This window comes from Megascapheus bottae, chromosome 13 (genome assembly GCF_031878675.1).
Source record: "Megascapheus bottae isolate mThoBot1 chromosome 13, mThoBot2.hap1, whole genome shotgun sequence".
NCBI classification, from domain to species: Eukaryota; Metazoa; Chordata; class Mammalia; order Rodentia; family Geomyidae; genus Megascapheus; species Megascapheus bottae.
The window spans coordinates 51,823,965-51,840,451 of NC_143521.1; the positions used below are offsets into that span (position 1 = coordinate 51,823,965).

The 16,487-nt window shown below is 36.8% G+C and overlaps 1 protein-coding gene across 4 annotated transcripts in view; it reads left to right on the forward strand.

Moving 5' to 3' along the window:
* The window catches only part of Lcorl (ligand dependent nuclear receptor corepressor like), a 101,453-nt gene that overhangs the window by 1,795 nt on the left and 83,171 nt on the right, over positions 1–16,487 (forward strand). The window lies entirely within an intron of this gene.

Below are 16,487 nucleotides of genomic sequence, written 5' to 3' on the forward strand. Positions count from 1 at the left end.
AACTTCAGAAACGAGGGGCGGGGAGGGAAGCGCGCCCGCCGGGCAGGGAGCGCGGCGGCCGCGGCGTTTCAGAGAAGTTGAGGCAGTCCGCGGTTCTGCGTTTCCTTTATCCAAGGTCTTAGGGTCTCGAGACGCTAGGAAGCGCTCCAGTCAGATTTCACAAATGATTTCGGTTTGTATCGCGTAGAAAGTGGCCGCACAGTTCGCGTGTCTTGAATGCACGGTGGACACGACCTAGAGTTGCTATGTAAACATGTCTTCTGCTGAGAGCCTGCTCAGAAACGGAGTGCGCTTGGGTAGGACGACAACCTTGTAAGTTGGCTCCTCATATTAGTGTGACTGTAAAGTGTGGCCAAGGCAAACCGTGATTTGAGGAGGTCAGGCTTTGTTTTGGACTATTGTTCTTTAATCTTGCTTTCTTAAGTTACATTAAGTATGGTTTTGCCTCACAAAGAACATATGTACTTTTAAAAAATTCAAATTTCTAATGAAAACATTGTTTTCATATGATGGGAAAAGGAGTCTCTTTTTGCCTTAGTTACTTGGATACTCAAATAGTATTGGAAGACATTGAAAAAATAGTGATAAATGCAGTCTCACTATTGCAATTTAAATTTAGTACACAATTACATGGTTCTATACATGAAAAAAGTATTTCCTGGGTTCCAGCTATATTTGTAAATTGTTTCTCACAGTCCCAGTCCTAGACATGGACTTTCTAAATCCCATGTCATACAGTGGGTTGGTTGTCACTGTTTCTTTCAACTAAATACAGTCTTTTTAAAATACAGTGTACACTTGTTGGCTTGTTTCTTTTTTCCAGGTCCTATTATATTTACTGATATGAATTGAGATGAAAAGTAATTGGTATATTTTATTTTAAATCATCCTTTACTATGATATGCTTATGTTCATTGCTTTGTAAACATATTTACAAAGATCATGTTTTCCCATTTGGAGACTACATGTACATGGTTATGTGTGTGTGTGTGCATTTCTGTATTCATTGCTCTTTTTGCTTGAATATATGTGTGTGTTGGTCCTAGAACTCCAACCTGAGCTTGAATCCTGGGCATGGTCCCTGAGCTTTTGTGCTCTAGGCTACCACTTTACCACTTGAGCCACAGCTCGGCTTCTGGCTTGTTGGCAGTTCATTGGCAATAAGAATAGAACCAGGAACCTCAGATACCAGCCTCGTGAACAGCTAAGGTTACAGATGTGAGCCACCTTTCCTGGGCTGGCTTTGAATAATTTTTATAAAATAATCTTTCTTGCTTTGGGGGGACGGGGAACATGACCCAGATGAGATGTGGAAATCATAGGCAAAATGTTAGATTTTACAGCATATTGGTATTCAGTCCCTAGTGACATTTGAACCTTCTTAGCTGAAATCTTTATGTAATCAGATTTTCATATAACATTATTAATAGTTTTATTGGGAAGAAAGGTATTTTAATTTTTAGTGAGTGCATATTAAGAAGGTAATATGCTTGACTTTATATAGATGTTTTCCTTCCTCTGATTGTGAAACATTTCTTTTCCTTAGAGTTTTATTTACTCTTCTGAGTCACTTCTAGTTTTTGCTTTTATTTAGAATTGTCCAACCAACTGTATCTTGATATCTATCTTTATAATAGGAAATTAAAATAATTTTTGTTTTTCCTTTCCTCTGTTATACTACAGTTTGAGTGTGCTTATGTTTCAGTTTATCGATACTGCAAAGAGTATTCTGGTATTCAAAGTGATACTAAGTAGTAATATAGTCCCTTGGGTGTGTGTTTTGTGTGGTTTAAGATTTGAACTCATGACTTCTTGCTTGCCAGGCAGGCACTCTACCACTTGAGCAGTGCACACAGCTCTTCATTTTCTAGTTATTTTTCCTTTAGCATCTTGTATTTTTTGCCTGGCTGTCCAAGAGCAAGATTCTCCTATGTATACCTCATGCTTAGCTGCAACCACAGGCAGATACTACTACTCCTGCCTTACTTATTGAGGTGGAGATCTGGCTTTTTCTGTTGTTACTGCTGCTGTTGGGGCTGGCCTTGAACTTTGAACTGAGATCCTCCTGATTTCTATCCCTTGCATATAGCTGGGTTTACAGGTGTGATCTACCTCTCCTGGTTATAGTCCTGTATTTTATGGAACGTGTAATTAGTGTCTAGTATATGATGAGTCATAAAATTGAAAAAAGAGTAAAGTCTAGAGTAGAAGAAACATACTAGTACATTTTAAGGCACAAACCTTTAATAGTCTACTATGATTATTTTTCTGGCCAAGGATTTTTTTTTCTTTCTTTTTGTTTTTACTTTCTATGGTGATATAATTTTGATCTTACAGGAAATTCAAAATAAGCTTCCCACATCTCCCTGTACAAGATCACATTAGAATAATGCACTACATTTGGTCATCTTGTCTCTTTAGTCCTTTTAGATTATGAAAACCTCCTTGGGATTTCTTTGTACTTCTTGACCTTGACATTCTTGCAAAGTCCAGGGCAGTTCCGGACAGTCCCAGACTCTGTTGAATGTCCCTCTATTTGAATCTGTCAGTTGTTTTACATGACGACACTGGTTACATTTGGCAGAAATACTACCAGAGATGTTCTGTTCTCGGTACATCATATCTTGATCTTCGTCATGTTGGCTTGCCCAGATGTTAGCTTTGAAAATTCGGTTAACATGATATTGTTTCTCCATAAAACTTTAGTTTGTTGGTAACTAATATGCAGCTATAAAAAAATACCTTGACAAACAGACATCATAGTATCATCAAAATTTCATCCACAAATTTTAGCCTCCATTGAAGATTTTCCTTTTAAAAAGCAGACATTCTGTTGTAAAGTGGTCTTTCCTGTATTCTCTACTTGTTCATTTGTTTATTCATTTGGTTATTTTTGTCAATAAATTCACGAATTCTTGTTCAAGGATCATACCATCACTATCATTATTTTGAGTCTCATCAAGCTCTGAACCCTGTGTGTGTGTGTGTTTTAAAATCTCACAGCAAAACAAAGTGTCAAAGACTGGGTTGAAAATCAGTAAATTCTGTCTTTTCGACTAAACACTGTATTCAGCAGAAAATAGTGAGATAAATATAAAAATTACAAATATGGGGGCCGGGAGTTTGGCCTAGTGGTAGAATGCTTGCTTAGCATGCATGAATACCCGGGTTTGATTCCTCGGTACCACATACATAGAAAAAAAATTACAAATATATTTTTGGGTTTTTTTTTTTTTTTTTTTTTGCCAGTCCTGGGCTTGAGCTCAGGGCCTGAGCACTGTCCTTGGACTTTCTCAAGGCTAGAGCTCTACCACTTGAGCCTCAGCACCACTTCCAGCTTTTTTCTATGTATGTGGTACCGAGGAATCGAACCCGGGTCTTCGTGCATGCTAAGCAAGCACTCTACCACTATGCCAAACTCCCGGCCACAAATATGTAATTTTAAGTAGCCACAGTAAAAGTTTATTTAATTCACCATATTAAATGTTACTGTTGTAATTTTTATAATGAGTTGTTTATATTTAATATTGATCTTCACAATTAAGTATTTTACATTTTTAGCATATTTTAATTTGGACTATGTATATTTCAGCGATGTGCTTAATAGCTAGATGAGGCAAGTTAACATGTTTTTGTCACTAGTTTTCTTGATTACTGTGGTACCACACACCTTAAGATCTATTGTTACTAACTAAACCTAATACTTAATTTGTATTTCCCCAAATCGTTTATTTGGAAATGTAGACTACTTGGATTTTAATTCTAGTGTTACCACTTACCAGTGTGGAAAAGTTTCTTGTGCTTCAGTTTCATCAAATGAGAGATAATTAGGTTGTTTGAAAATTAATTGTTTGGATATATATTAACATGTAGAATGTATTCAGTATTCTATATTTTATATTCCACATAAAAATTCCATAAATGTTTTCTGCTATTATTGTTGATATTGTGCTTGCTTGAGGTTTTCAGTTTTTGTGAATAGATTCTTTCTGATGAGAGTGGTCATGAATATTAAGAAGATAATGGAGCATTTTAGAGGAAAAGACAGGAACAACTTGCTACTTCTCCTCCATCATCCCACTGTTGTCATGAAAGTTCCAGAAGAGTAGGTGTACTTAGGAATTTGGATTAATGAATACTGGTATATATGAGTCAGCTGTCAAACAAAAAGTTATCTTTACAACTGTTTTTCAAGCACTAGCAAATATTCTTTAAGATATGCAGATTGTGGGTCAGGTGATAGCACACAAATGGAATCTGTGGCACTTATGAGTTCACTGATTAAGATCTATCTAAGATGGTCTGTAAAGTAGGATATTGTTGAATTTTACCTATGATATTTGAAATTCTGCCAACTCCTGGATTATTTTATTCATGGAAGTAATAAAATTTTGCTGTTTTTGATACCAGGTTGTGAGATTTATATTTTTGCACATGTTAAGTTGGAGGTTAGGAGACTGGTCTTGACATAATATAGCCTCATTCCTTCATATTGCTGCTTTAGCGCCAATGCTATATAAAATGTACGTTCTTGCTAGATTGACTCTAGTGAACATGATAATTTGCTGTTACATGTTCTTCTTACATTCTTTTTGATCTGTCTGACCTGAAACTTTGGCCTTCCATTCTTCTTAGTGTAGTCTTGGAAGGAACCACAAAAGTATGTAGATATCTGAGGTAATTTTTTTCTTTTTCATTAGTTAGAATTAGTCTGCGAGAGCATGTGAATGGACCCAAAGCAAAGGTACTGTCTTTGCACTTGAAGAATAAACACTCTTTTCTTCGTATATTTTCTGTCTTCTTTTCTTCTCCTTTCCTTCCTGGCTTCCCCTTTCTTTCACCTTGCCTGCCTCCCTCCTTCTGTCCCTCCCTCCCTGCCCCCCCTCCTGTTCTCTTCTTTCTCTTCTTTCTTTCCCCTCCCACCCTCAACACATTTGGGGTTTGAACTCTTGGCTATATGTTCCATTGTATCGTTTTTTCAGATTTTTGTTCAAGGCCAGCCTCAAGCCACATTTCTCCTACCTCTCCCTCCCTCACATCTGAAATGACAGGTCTGGGTGCCTTGTTTATTGAGATGGGAATCTCACCAATTTTTTGCCTGGGCTAGTGTTAAGCAAACTGGCTTCTAAATAACTGGATTGCAGTCAGGAGTCATCTTGCCCAACCAAGCTTCTTAAGAAAGATTTTGTTTTAAGAACTTTTGGGTTTGAGTCCAGGAGTGTGGCCGAGTGGTAGAGTTCTTGCTTAGCATTCAGGAAGCCCTGGGTTTGATTACCTTATTACCACATGCACAGAAAAAGGCAGAAGTGGTACTGTTTTTTTTGGGGGGGGGGTAGTTTGGTAGTTTATTGGAGATAAAAGTCTCATGGGCTTTCCTGCCCAGGCTGGCTTCAAACCATGATCCTCAGTCCCCGAGTAGTGAGGATTACAAGTGTGAGCCACAGATGCCTGGCTATATGGTGGTGATTTTTATAGCTGAAGGTTTAAGTTAGGCAAATGCCAGCTGATATTTAAATACATAGAGCTGAATGAAATTACCTAATGAAGTAAGGAATGACATACATAATTATAGAGAGTAGTAGAGGATTCATCTTAGGTTAGAATTCCTTGGACCGAGAGGAAGAGGAAGCTCAAAGTAAGGCCACTGAACTTTTACACTGAAAATCATTGCTTTTGGTTAAGTAATAAAACATGAAAAGTATAGTATCTCCGTATGCATGCAAGGCATAAAGAGTAAAGATAAGTAAAGATACATAAAACTGGGCCAGAAGTTTATCCTAGTAGTAGAGTGTTTGCCTAGCATGTACAAAGACCCAGATTCAATTCCTCAGTACCACATTCATAGAAAAAGCCAGAAATCCTGCTGTGGCTCAAGTGGTAGAGCTCTAGTCTTGAGAAAAATCCCAGGGACAATGATCAGGCCTTGAGTTCAAGCTCCAGGACTGCCAAAAGAAAAGATATAAAACTAAATAGTGTTCAGATTGTTACAATATCTTACCTTGTTATCTGATAGTATATGTTTATTTTTTTAAATTTGTTTATCTGAAATAGGAAAGGAAAGGGGGAAAACAAGGTGAGGGGAGGGAGTGGGGAGGAGGGAAATGGGGACAAAAACATGAGAAGGGGTATCAATGTATGTGAAGTAATGCACCTTCTATCTGGTGAATATAACTGTATCCCTTCTGTTAATAACAATAAAAAACTAGTGATATGTATTCCAAAAATATTTAGCATTTGTAGTCTTATTGGTAATTAGAGTAGGAAGTATGACTGAAAGGATAAATTATGACTTCTACAGGGAGGAAATTATGAGACTTTGAAGTTGTTTTTTTTTTTGTTTAATGAGTAATAAACATGATCAGATAAATCAACCTATTCTCATTTGGAACATTGTTGGTTTAGGTTTGAGGGTTTTTTTCTTTATAATAGTTTCAAGAAGCTCATATTGAAGCAGCCCTTTTAAGTCAACAATAGGGAAATGAGCAGTCTTCAGATTAAGACCTTTGTCACTGAAATTAACTCTCAGATGACATCCTTTCTTCTCAACAACTTGAGAAACAAAACAAGGAAAACAATGAAAACCAAAATGTCATTTTAGTACTAACAGGGACCAGGTTAAAGGAATAGTTAGGTGGGCTGAATCTTATCTAGTCCTAGGCACACTAGCAAAGCATGCAATATGATCGTTTTGCTTTCATCTCCCTGCATTACTCCGAAGGGCAAGAGAAGCAGAACTGAGCTCTCCTGGCTTAGTTCTTTATTTATTCATTCCACAATCACCTAGCATACATCACTTTACTTTCTAAGTTGTGAAGAGAGACTTAGATTGTTCTTCTGGAACATCTTTCCTCAGAAAAAAGAGCAAAGAAAAGTATAATGTTTCTAAAAAGTAGAGCTTTTTGGTTTTTTTTGGGTAGGATTCTATCTGGAGAAGTATATTAGAAATAATAGAACTACTCCTGTATTTAAAACAAGTCAAACTTGCATACAAATACTTAATTCTAATTAACTGTTAAACTATTTTAATATAAAATAAGATTTCTTCTTTAAAAACAACTTGATTCTTCTGTACTGTTTAGGATACTTAAATAAAATGAACATTTGATAGAAAAGACATATAAGCCTTTCCTTCAGTATCATAACTTTCAACAGACTTTTAAATTTACATGGAATTAATACAAAAATCATGTAACAGGTATGTTTGGCCCACATTTCTGTTTTTGAGTTCCACATCTGTAGTCAACCAGTTTTGATTATAAACATTGGGGTAAATTTGTATCTGAACAGCCTTTGTTTCCCATTACTTCCTAAATAATATAGTCTAACTGCTATTTTTATGGCCTTTACATTGGATTTTGTTGTTGTTGTTGTTTTGGCTTTGTTTTTTTGGTTGTGGGGCTTGAACTCTGAGACTCTGCTGTGCTTGAGCTCTTCATCTTCAGCTCAAGGCTAGTAGTGCTCTGTCACTTTGAGCTGCACCACCACTTCTGGTTTTCTGGTGGTTAACTGGAAATAAGAGTCTCACAGACTTGTGCCTGGACTGGCTTTCAACCACAGTCCTCAGATCTCAGCCTCCTAAGTAGCTAGAATTACAGTCATGAGCCACTTGCTTAGAGATGATTTAATGTATACACGTGGATGTAGATTTACTATATTCAAATACTGTATGCCATTTTATACAAGGACTTGAGCATCTTCAGAGTTTGCTATCTGTGTGGGTTTTCAAACCAGTCCCCCACTGATACTGAGTCACAAATATATTTTGAAACGTAAACTTACTGAAATTAGCTAATTATAGGTACACACACATACATATAGTTCATTGATTGGTATTTCTTTTTCAAAAATAAAAGACTTATTCTTCTATATCTTCTTTATCTTCCCTTTCTGAATAATTCAGTAGTAAACTTAACAAGTTGGCCAAACAAGGGTGAGTGTCCACACTGGTGGGGTGGGGGGTGGGGGAGAGTGCCATGTCTTCTAGGAGTAGGATGTCAGAATCAGATGGGATAAGGATGGAATCTATCTGAATTGATGGACTTGTGAAGGTGTGGAGCAGGACTGCACAGGAGTGGAGTATATGCTGCTGCTCAAGAGTATCGGAGCCTAGCCAGGATGACTGTCCCTCCTTTTCATGAAAAAGGATAACCTGGTATGCTGGGGGGAGGGGGGTGTCTCTTGGTCCCAGCAAGGGATGCTCACAGAAACAAAATAAAATTATAGAGTAAGTATGGACTTGGGGTAGGATGAGGCCTCAACAGGTAGTAGAGAGTAAAGACGACATTTGTGTAAGATTGCAGCAGCTCTACAATGTATTGAGGGTTAGGTGTGCTGAATCTTTTGCGCGGGGGTGTCCAAGTGAATGGTGTCATCCATGACACTGAACAACCATGAGAGTAATATGTTATTACTAAGTGCAGAGTACCAGACACAAGGAGATTAATATAGGAAGGCCTCTTACTGAAGAATGTCACAACATCCAGAAGAAGTAGAAGGCCTGAGGCATAGGAGTCTTTACATGGTAAGGTGACTGTATGCATAGAGTAAGCTAGGAATATTAGGACCTAGATGAGTAAGGGTTCATGTGGGAGAATGGGAGACTGCTGCGTGAGAGTTTTGTTTCATATAGAATGATCAATCAAATAACTAAATATTAAGGCTACTGAGACTCAGGGTCTCTTATTGTCCAGGAACGTTGTTGCAAATACGGAAGGAAGTAGAATAAGCTAGAATGTTTTTCATTGGTGGATTGGAAATAAGCAATTGGTATGAATTCAAGGTTTTTTTTTTCTTTAAACATAAATTTAGTAAGTGTGAGTGTGTGTGTGTGTGTGTGTATGTACATGTGTATGTACGTACGTACGTTCTCTAATATTGATCACTGAGAAAGGATATAATAGAAGGACATGTGATATAGTGAGCATAAAGTGTCATTGTTACTTTTCTGCTCTGTGTTACTGACAGATTATTACTTCATTTTAATAGTTGGTTTTAGAAGACAGTGCCTTTGTGAGGATTACAGAATTCAGGGATAATGGGATACCATGTAAGCTAGTCACTCTCAAATGACTTCAAAAGTATGTTTTTCCACACATGAAACATTTTCTATGATGTTTTCAATTAAAAATACCACATCATTAGCCTATATATTGTATTCTCATGAATAATTACTTCCATACCTTAAAACTACATAGTGATATACAAACTGCTTTGCAGATTTTTCAGCACTAAAAATTTTTTCCTCCATGCCTGAGGTTTGACAGCTCCTGGGCCTGGGAGCTGTCCCCAAGTGTTTGCACTCAGAACTAGCTATCATTCTACCACTGAGCCACAGTGACTAAGAGTCTCATAGACCTTCCTGCCTTGGCTGGATTTGAATTGTTATCTTCAGATCTCAGCCGTATAAGTAGCTAGATTAAAGGTGTTGAGCCCCCAGTGCCCAGCAGCACAAAGAATTGTAAAGCTGATAGCTAATTTGAGTGTTTAACACATGTTAATCACCGTGTTAAATTTATATATATATAAAACCACCTTTTTACATAAAATTAATCTTTATTTTATAGATAAGACCATTGAGAATTATAGAAGCCACATGGCTTCTCTGAGATTTTTCTATCTAGTAAATATGAAGATGGAATTTCATCTTTATTGATTCTCCTTTGACCTCTGGGTAAAGTCTAGATCCATAGTAAGGCTTAGAACTAACACAACTTGCCTCTATTTCTTGCCTTAGGTTCCCCCCCCCCCGCCATATTCTTCTACGCTGAATAACACCGTTGAATAGCTGCATTAGTAGTAATAATACCTAACATTAATCACTCATAAATATTTGTGGCCTCTATGTGCCTTTATAAAGATCCTTCAGCCTTCACATTATTCCTGAGTATTAGAATTGTCTGTTAACAGACTCTCACACTCTGTGCCTTTTGTGTTCTCTTTTGAGGTAATAGTAGCTCTTGTGTTGCTCTTTTCTGTCCTTTTCTTTCTTTTCCTTTTCCCTTTATTTTCTCTTCCCTCTTCTCTTCTCTCCTCTCCCTCTCCTCTCCTCTTTTTTGTTTTTTGTTTTAAACATAACTGTTTAGAAAAAAACATGGCCCTAAACTTATGCCTCAGTTAATAAAGTGAATATACTCAAAATTATTACCACAAAATCAAAAAATAGGACTCCTGGAAGAAATATCCTCATAGTCCCTCCCAGTCTCAAATATTTATCACCTACCCCAGTTAAAGTAGTATCTTACTTTTAGTACAATAGATTAATTTTACCTATTTTGATATATTTATTTGAAATGACTTGTGTACTATGTATTTTAAATTAATTACTATATATTCTTTTGTGTTTATGTTTTATCTCAGTACTTTGTGTGATTCATTCGTGTAGTCATCTATAGATCACTGTCAATACTCTGAAGTGTATAGTGTGTAAAAACTTTGCAACATTTATTCCTCTTGAGAGGGCTAGTTCCATTTTACATAATTAGAAACAATACAGGGAGCATTATTTTGCCTTATGTATTATTAATTTTGTTTCATTTCCTGTATAGTTTAAAAATCATTTTAGCTAACTATGTTTCTCTTTGTCTGTGATTCATCTTAATCCCAAGCCTGAGATTTGTACTTTTCCATGTGCACTGGTAAACTTTTCTTCCTTTGCCATAAACATTTATGCTACAGTGACTGCTTATTTCCTCCCAAGTTCAAAGTGTGTGTGTGGTATGTATGTGTGTGTGTGTAGCCATGTACTTGAAGAAAGAAGCTTTTTTTCCCCTATCTTCTGACACCATGAGTATAAATCAAATAGAAATTAGGCAATAAGCTTAATTACTCTGTCTTTGTTATAGTATTTGGCTACATATGCAGAGTTATCTTAAAGTGAATTATTAGTATATTAAAAAGTTTAATGTGACACACATCTGTGTTGTTTTTGTGTATTCTACCACACAGGAGAATGCAAAACCTTACCAGGAGTAAGTTTGGGGAAGTGGTAGAGCACTACTAACCTTGACCGGAAAAACTCAAAGAGCAGCACCCACCAAGGCCCTTAATTCAAGCCCCAGGGCTGCCACCACACACACACACATACACACACGTGTACACACACGCAAAATTGAGTTTTCAAACAATAAAAACTGACTCACTTCCCTGCTTTCTATCCACTTGTGACTTTATAAATGTTTTCTTTTTACAGAATTAATGAATCAGAGAGTTGATTCACGGAGATAAAACAATTTATCATATAGTAATATACTTTTGATGGTTTTGTTTGTTTTAAAAACTGATCAGTCTTGAATTTATTTGTATTTGATTATTTGAAATTTGATAGGGAAGGGGGGAAAACCAAGGCGGGTGGGGGGGAAGGGCGGGCGGTGGGGGGAGGGTAAAGGGAACCAAGACATGTGAAAGGGTATCAATGTATGTGAATTAATGCACCTTCTATATGGCAAATATCATGTAACCCTTTTATTAATTACAATAAAAAAATTAAAAAAAAAACTGATCAGTCTTACAGCTATCAGTGGCTCATTCATGTAAACCAAGCTACTCAGGAGGTGGAGATCTGAGGATTGCAATTCAGCCAGCATGGCAGGAAAGTCCTCAAGACTTTTATCTCCAATTAACCACAAAAAAAAGCCAGAAGTGGAACTGTATGTATCTCAACTGCTACAGTGTTAGCCTTGAGTGCCCAGGCCCTGAGTTCAAGCCCTAGAATTATCACAAGAAACAAACAAAGAAAAAAAAACTGATTAGTCTTGCAAATTACCTCTGTTTGATGCTTGATTGTTTTAACCACCAAAGCCCTTATTAACCATTCTTTCATGTCAATTAAATGATAACGGTAGCATTTTTCTACCATTTTGTCTTACATTTCCTTTAAGGATTTAGTTTTGTATTCTGCTCATTAGACATTTCATATACTATTTATTGATTTTTCTCTATTGCTTTTTTTCTTCCTCACAAATATATTCAAGGAAGACATAAATGCTTTATTTCATCTGTTTTAGTGTTCTCCAAAGCATTGTCATTTGCTACACTCTTTCTTTTTCTTTTTTTCTTTTGTGGGTCATGGGGCTTGACCTAGGCCTGGGCGCTGTCCCTGAGCTCTTCAGCTCAAGGTTCCACCCTACCCTTGAGCCAAGCCCCACTTCCCACTTTCTGTTTTCTAGAGTTTATTTGGAGATGAGTCTCAGGTCCTTTTTTGCCTCTGCTGGCTTTGAATCTTGATCCTCAGCGCTCAGCCTCCTGAGTAGCTAGGATTAGTCAGCCACCGCATCCGGCTCCTTTTTTGCATTTTATTTAAAAATTCTTCTGCCATCTGAAAAAAATCTGCCATACTGAAAAAAAAAATTGTGTTGAAAGTGGCACTGTGGCTCAAAGTTGTAGAGCACTACCTTTGAGCAAAAAAGCTGAGAGTTCTCAGGCCCTGAGTTCTAGTACTGTAACTAATTTAAAACACACACACCCCACAGTAAAAAAAAAAATCATTGTGTTAATATGGATGAATAGTTTATCTTGCTCTTCAACCAATTCCTTGATTAAAGCTATAAAATTAAGCCATATTTTTTAGGTTGAACCACCATGACAGGTTGAGGATCATATAAAGGTATAGTAACATTTTTCTTTACTTTTTTGTAAGCCTTTGTTTTTTTTACTACTAAAATTTGCATAAATGAGGCATGTCAACACTGATACCATTCAGTTTTGACAGTTAAAACTAGATAAATCTTTGTCCTAAAGGGGTTGTTTTGAATATTTCGCACATCATTGATCTCTTCCCAGTAGTAGTAGTAGTTCTGTGTGTACATTCACATTTTGGAATTGTGGAGTCTTCAAGGCTTTGTAATAGAGATAGATACTTTTCTAATAGAAGCACTTGAAGTCTAAGCCATAGTAACAAGTAAATCTGACATATGTTTACAGAAAGAAAGAAGCAGAGTATTAAGTAGCTACTAAGAGAGAGTTGTTGATTGCACTAAAACTAAAGAAATCAAAGTGCTAAACTAAGGGAGGTGAGTTTGGCCTAGTGCTAGAGTGCTTGCCGAGCATGCACAAATACCTGGGTTCAATTCCTCAGTACCACATAGATAGAAAAAAAGCTATATGCGGTTCTATGGCTCAAGTGTAGAGCTCTAGCCTTGAGAAAGTCCAAGACCAGTGCTCAGGCCCTGAGTTCAGTCCCCAGGATTTGTTGGGGGTGGGGGCGGGGGGCGGGTGGCGGACGAGGGAAACAGTGCTAAACTAAGCAAGAAAATAAGAGGAAATAACAGGAATTTCAGAATTGTTAATAATGAAGTTTTAGACTTACAGATTCAGCTGCAGTCTAAAAATCATTTTGAGATTGAATGTCTTTAACTCCAGAGTGAACTTTTTCCCTCAAAAATTTATTCTGAGGCTAGCTTACCAAGTAAAATGGTATGTTCCTTTCTCCTTGGAACTTATGGAACCTTGTACCATTCATCAAAAATACTAACATTACATTATTTTTTTTCCTATGACTGTCTATAGTTTAGTTGAGGTCAGAATTATTGTCTTTTCTTGCTCATTATGTGCCCAGTTTCTGGAATAACTAGTAGACATATGATTATAGAATTAACCCTCCAGAGCTGGGAGTATGGCATTGTGGTAGAGTGCTTGCCTAGCATGCAGGAAGGCCCTAAATTCAATTCCTCAGTACTGCATACACAGGAAAAAGGCTGGAAGTAGGTGCTATAGGTGTAGTGGTAGAGCACTAGCCTTGTGAAAGCTCAAGGATGGTACCTAGGCCCTGAGTTCAAGCCCCCAGGACTGGCCAAAAAAAAAAAAAAAGAGAAGAAAAGAAAAGAAAAATTACCTTCCAAAGTAATTCTTAGTCGGTGGTAGCCCTTATTGAAAGGTGATTGGATGGTGACAGTGCAGTACTAACATCATATGAGTTCATAACTGGTAGGGGTTAGGTGGGGCTGCTTTGTATTTTTTTCCACAGTGTTCTACTTCAAATAATGGAGCTGGCTGGACTTTCACTGAAACTGTGAACCAAAATAAACTTTCTCTTCTTTAATTCTCTTGCTCCAGCCTAACATCACCTGCAGATATTCATGAAACAAAAATTGCTAAAAAGAGACATGAACATTACAGGTCATTAGAATTAGGGAATAATACAAGACATTGGATAAGTAATTTTAAAGTATGTAATATGAGTCTAATCCAAAGTTTTCTACTAGATGAAATTTTAATTTGGGGCAGTACAGGTAAAAGTTTGTCAGTGAAATATAATGTGACCAAAAGACAACTTTTATGAATACCTAAAGTGGTACACAATGGCATTTCTCAAGGATTTGAATATTGACAGGGTATCTGTCAAGTTTATATGATTGCCTTTACACTTTATGTGTTGTTCTTTACTTTTTGTATCCTACCATCACTTGATATGTTTTATTTCTGTAATCATACAGGTAAATATATCTCTGTATGAGCATGATGATGAGAGATTACATTCAGCAAATTTGGGGCTTCATAAATTTTATTAGTGGACCAAAGAGTGATCTAACACAAGAAAATAAAGTTTGACAGCTCCCAAACTCATCTCCGAAGAAACAACCATCCCATTAGATGGGCCAAAGACTTAAAGAGAGTCTTCTCTGAAGAAGAAATATGAATGGCCTATGGACACATGAAGAAATGCTCCACATCCCTGGCCATAAAAGAAATACAAATCAAAACAACTCTAAGATTCCCCCTCACTCCACTTAAAATGGCCAGGATAAAGAAATCTAATAACAACAGATGCTGGAGGGGATGTGGCCCGAAGGGATCACTACCACACTGTTGGTGGGAGTGCAAGCTCTTTCAACCACTATGGAAAGCAGTATGGCAGTTCCTCAAAAGACTAAACATAAAACTCCCCTATGACCCAGCAATTCCACTACTTGGCATTTACCCAATTGTCCAGAAACAAGGACATACTAAATCCACTAGCACAACAATGTTCATTGCAGCACTATTCACCATAGTAAAGATATGGAACCAACCCAGATGCCCCTCAGTTGATGAGTGAATCAACAAGATGTGGTATTTATACACAATGGAATTCTGTACTGCTATCAGAATGACATGCCCCATTTGTTAGGAAATGGAAAGACTTAGAAAAAAATCATATTAAGTGAAGTAAGCCAGACTCAAAGGAACTTAGGCCCATTGGTTTCCCTCATTTGTCCTAATCAGTGGGAACCTTGGGCTCTCCTAGCAGAGATTTACAATAGAACAAAACCTAGATACATAAGGCCACATAGTATGATGTTAAATGAAAGGACCTCCAGGCTATAGAAACAAAAGCCATATAATGAGTGATTGTTGTTCTTAATGTATTGTGTTATCTCTCATCTCTTTTGCAGTCCCTTGGTTTTCTCATATTGTTACAGCATTTCACCTGGTTATCTGTTATATTGTATATATGCGTATTTGGTTATTTGAAGTCGGATAGGGAAGGGAGGAAAACAAGATGAAGGGCTGGGGTGGGGGAAGGGAAATGGGGACCAAGACATGAGAAAGGGATCAATGTGAAGTAATGTACCTTCTATCTGGTGAATATAATGTAACCCTTGTATTAATTACAATAAAAATATATGAAAAAAAAGAAAATAAAGTTGGAATGTGGAAATAGTTCAAATCTTTGCCTTAGGCTAGTTTTTGGCTCTAGGAAAAGTATAAATAAAAATTTTTCTTTTTGTCTGCATATAGTAGATTTGATGAACATATTTTCCAGTCCAGAAATCTGACTGCCATTATTTAAGAACAGGAAAGGAAAAAAGTGGTTTTTTGGTGAAGTTTTTCTTCTGTTTTTTTTATTTATGGTTTTGGTTTAATTTGGGATTCATTACTCCAGCAATATGAGACTTTCATGAAATATCAAAATACCAAAATTCTACTTTATCATTTTTGAATGCAGTAGATTACGTAAGTTTTCTGATTTCAAGCATTCAAACTAAGCATATTTGTTTTTCATTACCTGAAATGATACTTTGTCGTGTGTGTGTGTGTGTGTTGTTTTTAATTCAGCTAAGATTAGCAACCCTATGCACGTTCCCACCTATGCACATCCCTGAACCATGATCAACCTTCTTTTAGACTTTCTGTCATTGCTGAAGTCACAAGCATGTGCAACCATATCTAACTTTATTCTGGAGATGGGACTCTTGGATTATTCTTCTATGTGCCCACTGGTTCAGTTGCCTTGGTAAGGCAGCTGACTAACAGAGGTCTTAATATGCCTTTGGAGAGGTTCTGATCTGGTGTTGTCTGATGACCTAAAAGCTTCCTTTACTTTCTCAAAGTTTGTAAAATTTCTGTTATTACTTTGTTAAGTGTATTTTCCATGATTTTAGCTTTCACCTTGTGTTTCTTTGATCATGATTTTTAGGTTTCGTCTTTTACTGGTGCTTCAGAGGTTTTACCTGTTCATTTATCTTTTTTCAAGCTTTGATATTCTTTCTTCTGTTTGAGCCAATCTTTTT